The sequence below is a fragment of the Peromyscus eremicus genome, chromosome 2, assembly GCF_949786415.1.
Source record: "Peromyscus eremicus chromosome 2, PerEre_H2_v1, whole genome shotgun sequence".
NCBI lineage: Eukaryota > Metazoa > Chordata > Mammalia > Rodentia > Cricetidae > Peromyscus > Peromyscus eremicus.
This window is the reverse complement of record NC_081417.1, coordinates 162,023,191-162,032,973: the sequence shown is the minus strand read 5'-3', so window position 1 is coordinate 162,032,973 and position 9,783 is coordinate 162,023,191.

Here is a 9,783-nt window from a genome sequence, read left to right as displayed (position 1 = left end):
CAATTCCTCAAGATGGCTTGGCACCTCTGGGCTGGGGCAGATCTCTTCTCTCTGGGTCCCTCAAAGGGAGTGTTTACTGACTTCTCTTCTGTTTTGAGACAAGATCTAAAAGTCTTCTTCTGTAGCCCAGGCTGGACTAGAACTCAGGATCTACCTACCTCAGCTTTCTGAGTGCTGAAATTACAGGGAGATGCTACCACCTGGGCATGATCTTCTGAGTCTCAGGGACAAGCATGTCTTCCCCGAGCAGCCATCCTCTGTGACACAGAGGCACACACAGGGTTTGGTAAAGTCTGATTTTTGAAATGGACATTTGCAAGCATCTCTTGGAAGCCTAGAGAAGTCCCCGTGTTTCTTGAGGGGAGGCAGTGGAGAGGAGGCATGCTCCACAGCTCCTGTGGACTCCCTTTCCTGGGGTGATGCTCTAAGCCTCTGAGTTGCCCAAATGCCCTCAACGGTAATTACTGGTCCAGCACTGTCCAATTGAAATTCAGACACTGACCCATGGCCACGGCATGGCCCATTATGACAATGATCAGACTGGAAATGGTCTGTTTGGCCATCAAGGAGGGTCCTCAAAGGACTAATTCTGCCTTTGTTAATGAGAGCTTCTTTTGACGTCCTGGGGCTGCTTGTCTTGATGTGTGGCAGATTTATGACTCATGGAGGATTTTAATATTAATGTCGGCCTGATGGAAGATAAATCGGACACAGAATTTATTGGCATAGTAAAGAGCTGCCTGTTCCCTCCCCCTCGACTATGAAAACATTGGCTGAATTCACTTACCGAACACCTTGTCCTATTCCAGAGACTCCTCAGGTGGTGGCCTGGGAGAGGAAGAGAAGGCTATGCTCTGAGGGAGAGGGAGTAATCACTGTGACTTGTGGCTCCAGAAAGGGGGATGTGGGCATGCAGGGTGGTTATGGTGGCACCTGTGGCTGCTCTAGGCTCCACTCCCATCCACTTTTATTAGCTTGTAAATAAGACCTTGCAGCTTGATTGACACATGCTGGGCTGAGTAGGGCTGTGCAGACCTGGAGAACCAATAAATGTGATGAATGTCTAGAGCCTGCTGCCAGCAGTGGGAGGAATCCTAGTTGGGCTCTGTCCTCAATGTACTTTCAGTCCTGGGCTTGTCAGCCACTGCAGCTGAGTGCTGAGACCCAGAGTCAGACTGCAGTCTGACTTTGCCAACTTAAACACAGATACAAAGTGAATCAGGCACACTGTGTCGGTTAAGCCTTCTCATGGCTGTGCTTGATGTATACCACTTAAGGGAGAAAGGACTTAATTTGGCTCATGATTTTGGGGTGTTTGGTCATATGTGGAGGGGAAGGGAGGTGGCAAGATCTTGGGCCCACTGGTCAGTCACATGGCATCCAGTCATAGAGAGATGGACCCTGGTGCTCAGCTCACTTTCTGCTCTGCCTACAGTTAGGACCCCAGCCTTTGGCATGGTACTGCCCATATTTACAGTGGGTGTTCCCACTTCAATCTACTCTAGAAAATCCCTCACAGAAATGCCAGTGGGTTTGTTTCCATTGTTATTTTAAACTTATCAAGCTGACCACTGAGACCAACCAGCACATTGGAGGAGAAGGGAACCTCGGCTTACTAAACAAATCCAAGCAGATCTCTCTGATCCAAGTTTGCCGAATCCAAAGCCAACATTTTATCCTCCACCTTGTGTGTCCATCAAGTAGTTGTCAAGAGTGAGATGCCCCTGGTTCCCATGTCTGACAGGACAAGCCTGAGGTCCAGTCATATGCATCCATCCATTTATCCATCCATCCATCCATCCATCCATCCATCCATCCATCCATCCATTCATCCGTCCACACCTGTGCTCTGTGTTCATGGACATCACTCTTTAAATTATTTAGGAATTTAGGAGGGAAGATGGGGCCTGGAGAGAGAGCTCAGTCAGTAAAAGAGCCTGCTGAACAAACATGAGAACCTGAGTGTGTGACCCACGGGTTCACCTCTAGATTTTATGTCCTGTTTATTTGAAAGCTTTTTAGATGCACATCCTTGTCATGTCTGCTGGTCATTAGGTAAGCTTGGCTAGTGGTAATTTTTTGCTCTAAATTCTTGGTTTGGTTAGAACCAGCAGGGATCACTGTTTTCCTCTTCATCTACAGTTCTACCTAACCTGACTCAAGAAACTTTTAAAATAGACCACTGCTTTTTAGTTTTTTTTACATACAATCAGAATTTTCAAAGAAAACACTATTGTCTGGGTCTATGCTCCCAGGAAGCTGTGTCGTTATGACCTGAACTATGGACAGGCTTTCATCCCAGGTCTGGGAGTGCCAGTGGCTGTTGATGGAGCCAACGCTCTGTCCTTTGCCTTTGGTGTCCTCAATGCAGAGCACAAGGCCTCAGCAACCACAGTGTGAGCAGGGTCGCTCAGCTAGTTTTGTCCATGGCACATTCTTATATCCTCTGCCCTAGGAGGCCAGTCCGTCTCCTCCTAGCTGGGTTCTACAGGGCAATTCTCACCCTAACTAATGAGCCAGAGCTAGCATCAGGCCTTGCAAGGAAAGGGTTCCGTTCTCTACAAGACTGTCCCATGTCACCTGACAGCAGTGAGGTGTCGCCAGGCCTCCAATAACCAGTCAGAGCTAGCATCAGACCCTGAAGGGAAAAGGCTCTGTCCTCCACAAGACTGTCCCAAGTCACCTGACAGCTGAGGGGTGTCCCCAGGCACTGCTGGGGACTAAATTGCTGACCAACTGGACTAAGGAGTTTCTGCAACCTCCATAATGTTTTTAGAACTCACTAAATGAGTGTGAATCATGGAATTGTGGAGGGTACTGCAGGGCACATCTATTGAAGGACATGTGGGAACAGTGAGAGGAAGGGTCATAGGGTGAGGGGTGAGGAGTTTGGGAGTCTGGATGTTATTTGTCCCTAGAGGTTCAAATGTTGGAGACTCAGTCCCCAGAGCAGAGATGTTAGAGACGGGGGACTTTAAGATGTGTGGTTTACGAGGGAGCCATTGCCATGGCTTCTTTTCAAAGGACTCAGTACCGGGACCTGAGCTGAGTCTCTTTCAAAGGAGTGGACTAGATCCCTGTCACTGCGACATAAAACAGATTGAGATCCCACGGTATCTCTGAGTCACCCTCCTGTCATCCACATCCACATGGAGGCAAGAGGTGAACGCCGATATCTCCCTTTACCACGCTCCACTTTAGCTTTTGAGACAGGGTCTTTCACTGAACTTACAGCTCACAGATTCAGCCAGACAAGTGGTTCTCAGCCTGTGGGTTGCAACCTCTTTGGGGGTTGAATGACCCCTTCATAGGGTCACATATCAGATATCCTACACATCAAATGTTCACATTATAATTCATAACAGTAGCAAAACTACAGTTATGAACTAGCAATGAAGTAATGTTATGATTGGGGGTCACTACAACATGAGGAACTGTATTAAAGGGTTCCACATAAGAAAGGTTGAGAACCAGCTAGACTCTCTGTCTAATGAACCCCTAGAATGTGCTTGTCTCTGTCTCCCCAAACCCAGCACTAGAGTTACAGACGTGTACTGCCATGTCTGACTTTTCTGTATGTGTGCTGGGGATCAGAACCCTGGTCCTTCTGTTTGTGAAGCAGGCACTATGTCCACCGAGGCATCTCCCTGGCCCAGATGAATTTTTGTTCTATTATAGTGTTTCTATCTGACAGTCAGCTTTCCCCAATGCTGGCATCACGAAACTGGCATTACTCTTGCCAACCTTCGCTTTTCTGACTTTCAAGACAGACCTGCTCCATAGCCTGCTCTCAAGGAGTAAGACATGAGCAAAGCTGGAACCATACCTGCCCGCTGGTTCCAATAGTCAAGACTTGCCTGCAAGACCCCAGTGAATTCCAGATCCTGTGGTCTTCAGGACTCATTAGGAACCTGAGCACACCATGGGCAGAGAGTGGGGTCAGCACAAGCAGAGAAAGCCCTGAAGCAGGGCCTGTTGACAGGATCAGGGAGGGTCCTGAAGAGTCCTTGTTAACCATTCTGGACAGATGGAAGTACAGGCAGGCCTGTCGTTTTCCTGCATAATCTCAGGAGTTCTGAATGCAGAGCCCTCCTGCCCTTTCAGCTCTGCCTTAGTCAGTGTTGACATTTTGACTCACGGGGCTTAAATAAACTGTTCTTTCAGGGAAGAAAGGGCATTTACTGGCCCCAATTCCCTCTTACACTTAAGCCAGGAGGAATGAGCAGGAACAGGAAAGGAGGTAGAAGACGCTGGAGCATCAGAGGTAAGAGGGGCCCAGGAACAACCCCTTCCCCAACCTCCTGGCCCTGACTGCTGCCTTCTGTGTGCAGGATCCTGAGCAGAAGGCTGCTATGCTCAAGGATGGTCACACCCACTAGCCTGGCATGGGGTTGAAAGAGGGCTCAGGAAGTATGTGCCAGAGCGCAGCAGGACTGTCTTCTTGGGTCACCAACAAACACAGACTGGGGAACTCAACCACCAGTTTCTCAGAGCTCTTCAATTGGAGGTCCAAGAACAGAGTGTAGATAATTTGGGAGCTGAGAGGCCCAATGCCAGCTTGTTGGTTGGCCATCTTCCTCTGTGTGTCCAAGTGATTCATCCTTGGCATTTGATGTGGACGGGGTTGTGGGTGGCAGCTGGTGAGCTCTAGTGACTTCTTGTAAGAATACTAATTCCACTGTGTCAGAACTCCACCCTCATGACCTCACTCCACCTCAATTATTTCTGTGCTCCAAATGTATGGTACTAGAGGGTGGAGCTTCAATTTTTCAATTTTGGTGGACACAGTTGACTCTGAAGCATCCATACTTCTTGTGCCTTTCTTGGTTTAGTGACTCAGGAGTTAGTGCCCACATTCTCCCTTCACAACCACTTATATTAGTCACTTTTCTGTGGCTGTGATAAAACACCACGTGCAAAAGCAAGTCACAGAAGGAAGAGTTTGTTTGGGTTTGCAGTTCCAGATGGAGAGTCCATCATGGTGGGGAGGCTTGGCAACAGGAAGGTACGGTGAGGGAGCCAGAGGCTGAGTGCTCACATTGTAACTGCTAGCAGGAAACAGAGAGTGAAGTGGAAGTGGGACAAGGCTATACAATCTCAGAGCCTGTCCCAAGCAACATACTTCCTCCAGCAAGGCTGCCTTTTTGAAGCCTCACCAAGCACCACCACCAGTTAGGACCAAGTGTTCAAATACCCAAGGAGGGCACTTCTCATTCAAACCACCACACATCACTTTCTTCCCTGCCCTCCCAACAGCTGCCAATCTATAAGGATTTAAGGCAAGCTGGGAGGTTTGGGGGGAGGGGGATAATGCCAGGGGATGATATAGTATATTGTCTTAGTTAGGGTTTCTATTGCTGTGAAGAGACACCATGACCGTGGCAACTCTTATAAAGGAAAACATTTAATTGTGGTGGCTTACAGTTTCAGAGGTTCAGTCCATTATCGTCAGGGTGGGAGGCAAGGCAGCATGCAGGCAGATGTGGTACTGGAAAAGGAGCTGAGAGTTCTTAACACCTTGATCTGAAGGCAACAGGAATTGAACTTTGTCACTGGGCATAGCTTGAGCATAGGAGACCTCAAAAGCCCACCCCCACAGTGACACACTTCCTCCAACAAGGCCACACCTACTCCAACAAAGCCACACCTACTAACAGTACCACTCCCTATGAGTTTATGGGTGCCGATTATATTCAACTATCACATATATTAATCAGTAAATAGGAAAACTCTATTCAACCAAGACAGGGAATCTGAGTGATACTGCCACACCCACATGGATGCTGGATTCTCCATTTGTCCCTTCAAGGTCTCATGTAGCCCAGGTTGGCCTTGAACTCACTGTGTAGGGGAAGATGACCTTGCACTCCCTGATCCTCCTGCCTCTACCTCCCCCAGTGCTGAGACCACAGATGACTACGGCCATGCTGGGTGTTGTGCTCTGCTGGGTATAGGGCCCAGGGCTTTCCACACACTAGGCAAGTACTCTGCCAACTGAGCTATGTCCCCAGCCCACCCTTTTATCTTTCTCAAGTGGTCACTCAGTATCCACCCATACTCAGCTACTGGATTTTCAGGTTCAAGCCAATCAGGAGTGCTGTGCACTGCTCTGTTTATACTTTCCAGACCCGAGGTGCTGGCTGAGGTATGTGCGTTTACAAAATGATTCCTTCGGCCTGGGGCAAAGTCTCTAAGGCCACCTTCTGCCCCAGTCTCTGCAGCCCTCCCTGGAGCCCCTTGTGTCCCTGAGCCTGTGTAGTTCATCTTGTGTCTAACTAGAAGAACACTTCTCTCTACTCAGTGTACAAGCCTCCCCTTCCCTCTGGGGAGTGGTTTTGGGAAGCGACTTCAGTGGCCCTTATAGGCTTTCAAAGGAGTGAGAAATAGGCAACAAGCTCTTGTTGAAAACTACATCTGAATCTTCTAAGGGGTTTTAAGCACCCAGGACATAAAGGGAAATTGGCCCCGACAGAGGCATGGTGGCTGATTTAGCCAATAGCGTGTATAATACTGCATTCTCGAAGCCTCAGCGCCTCCACGGGCAGTCTCAATAGGCATGACTTTAAATAAGACACTTTGTTATTAAATAAAACCTCTTTGCAGACAGGGACCGGAAGGGCTTGCCGGGTCAGCCATTTGGGTTTGAAATCTCCTTTAAAATGAATTTCCAGAGGATATTACCAAAGGACGGACACGGGCAATAAAACACATTGTGCGAGGCTGCTAAATATGTATTTCGGCCTCTTTAAATGTCCATAAATACATATGCATGAGGCTCAGCCCCTGATTCTGGCTTGCTGGATGCAGGTTCTGGGCATGTGCTGTAGCCTCACATTCCCTGCAGCCCCAGGACAGTCTCAGACTCCCGGAGACAGGCGGTCTTGGTCTAACTGGCCCTCAGGACTCAGCCAGTGGCTCTAGGCCTCCAGCCACAGGGGGCCACGTTTACATCCTGGTCCTGTGTCTCCTCATTTCCCAGATACTTGGCTTATTGTAGCCACCCCTCCTTACACAGCTCTGTAGTGCCAGCAGCACCCTGAGGTAAGATGAGTCTACCCCTCCCACCTCTCAAAGGTGAAGGGCATGTTTCCAAGGGGTTGCCATGACAAAGACCCATACAGGGTTAAGTCATCAACAGTGTTCTCAGAACCAAGGCAATGTGGCTGCTCAGGGAAACTTTCTTCTAGACACTCTGAGCATCACTCTGCCCCAGGCCTCTCTCAGGTGTCTTCAGTAGGCCTTGGTGTCTCTTGGCCTTGGATTCACCCCTTCTCTGTATCCATCTAGCTCCATGGCCTCTTCCCCCACATCTGCATCTCCCCTAAGAGCATCAGTCATGCTGGTACTAGCCCACCACCCTCCCTTTGCTAATGTCATCAGCAGGAACATGATCAGTGTTTCAAATGAGGCCATGTTCTGAGGACCTGGGCTGAGGACTGTTGCATGTCTTTTGGGAGGACCAATCACAACCTCCAATGCTCCCCAACTAGGTTTTCAGGATTAGAAAGGTTCCTGCCTTCCATTCACTTGCCAATAGTCACTAAGCAGCTACCTGGAGCCCTGCTAAATTCTGGAGTGCTGGGGAGGGAAGTACATCTACACCGGCAGGGCCCCAGTGGGAGGGGATCCATGGGGATGAAGGCGGTGCACAGTAGAGAAGAAGGAAGAAGGAACTTGGTTCTGGGAGGGACTAGGTGAGGATGAGATCCGGTGGGCAGCAGGTTGGGGGAAGGGCAAGGGCTGTGGCAGGGAGGATGGAGGCAGTCTGGGTGGGTAGGACCTCAAAGCATCTTGAGAGAGGGCCACAGTAGTAGGAATTACATTTATGGAGCTGAGCTGACTCTGAGGATAGAGAAGGCTTCTCTGGCGGAGCATGAGGCAACCACCCAGCACAGAGACTGAGCAGGAAGGACAGGTGAGAAAGGAAGCTCAGAGGTGAACATGGACCCAGCACCCTGGTGGAGATGAACCTATGTGCTGACCTGGGGATCAACAGCTCAGAAGGCCCAGTTCCCCTGAACCCTGTGTGAGACCCTGGCAGGGTCACCTCAGCTGTGAGGAGTTGAAGCAAGGGTAGGCATTAAAAGCTACCAAGGTGAACAGCTCTGGGGGTGTGCAGGAGTGAGAACAAGAAGACGTTAAGTTAGGAGGGGGACATTTTCAGGGACACGGGGGTAGCTGGATAGGAGATTCCTCAAAGAATAAAAATTATACAAAAAAAGTCATATATGAGAAAAGGAAATTAATTTAAACCTGGCCAGAAACATGCTTTTTTTTTTTTTAACTTATCGAATTGGCAAAAACAGAGATCACGTGAACAAAACTCCCATTCTGAGCTCTTGTAGCTTGGATGAAACATGTTGGGGTCTCCGGTTGAGAATAGAAACTGGAGGAAGAGCTCAAGACGGTCGGAGGCAGCTTCCGCACCACTTTGGAACTGGGCCAGCACCTCACTGAGGTGTGGAGGAGAAGGCTCTGTCTGTAAGGTGCTTACTTTGCTTGCATGGGGACCTGAGTTTAATCACCAGAACCTATACATACAGACACACAGACACACACACACACACACACACACACACACACACACACACACACAAAGATACACAGACTCACAGACACACAGACACACAGACTCACAGACACACAGACACACACAGACACACAGACATACACAGACACACAGACATACACAGACACACAGACATACACAGACAAACAAACACACACAGACACAGACACACAGATAGACACAAACAGACAGACACACAGACACACACACAAATAATTCAGGGACAGGCAAGGTGGCCGAGGGGGTGAAGGTGCTTTGAAGTGAAGCCCCCGCACGGTAGAAGCAGAGAACAACTCCCATAAGTTGTCCCCTGACCTCTGCATGTGCTCCACGGCATGGTCATCCTCACACACATATACACAAAACAAGCAGAATGGATGTGATAGCTTTTATAGCAATCTGAGCCCTGGGAAGGAGGAGATCCGAGGGCCCTTGGGGCTACAGGCCAGCCAGGCTTCCGTCTTCTTTGTAAGCTGCAGGCCAATGAGAGACCCTGTATTGATAAACAAGGTGGTGCTGAAGAGATGCCTCAGTGGTCAAGAGCTCACACTGGTACTTGAGAAGACACAAGTTCGGTTCCTCATGCAATTCCAGTTCCAAGGGATTCAACACCTCTGTCCCCTACAGGCACCTGCCCTCACTCACGTGCACATACCCACCCCCAATCTTCCACATAATAAAAATAATAAAAGTAAGTGTTTTTTAAAAAGTCAAGGTGGATGGCTTCTGAGGAACAACCTGAAGTTGACCTCTTCTCTCCATACTCACACATGTGTACATAGATCTGCACACATGTGCATCTATACACACGTACACTGCACATGGAGAAATGGGTTATGATAAAAAGTGAAAATTGCTAAATATAAAATTACAGTTTTGTATGGCTGAATTTCTAGGGAAACGTGTGTAACACAGTTATACATAGAAAACGCCAGCTACAAACATATCTATGGAGTGTGTGTGTGTGTGTGTGTGTGTGTGTGTGTGTGTGTGTGCATATGAGCCTTGCTGAGCACAGAGTACACAGCCAACACCGGTTAGTTCTTCTTGCTGAGTTTCAGGATCATATTTAAAACCCAGCATCATGATTTTATACAGTTGCAGCCTGTGTTCATGGTGGAAAATTGGGCCAATACGGCAAACAAGCATGTTCTAAAGCCTTCTCAAGCAGCGTAGATCCTCGGGGACTGTCCTTCCCAGCCCACTTTGCAGAG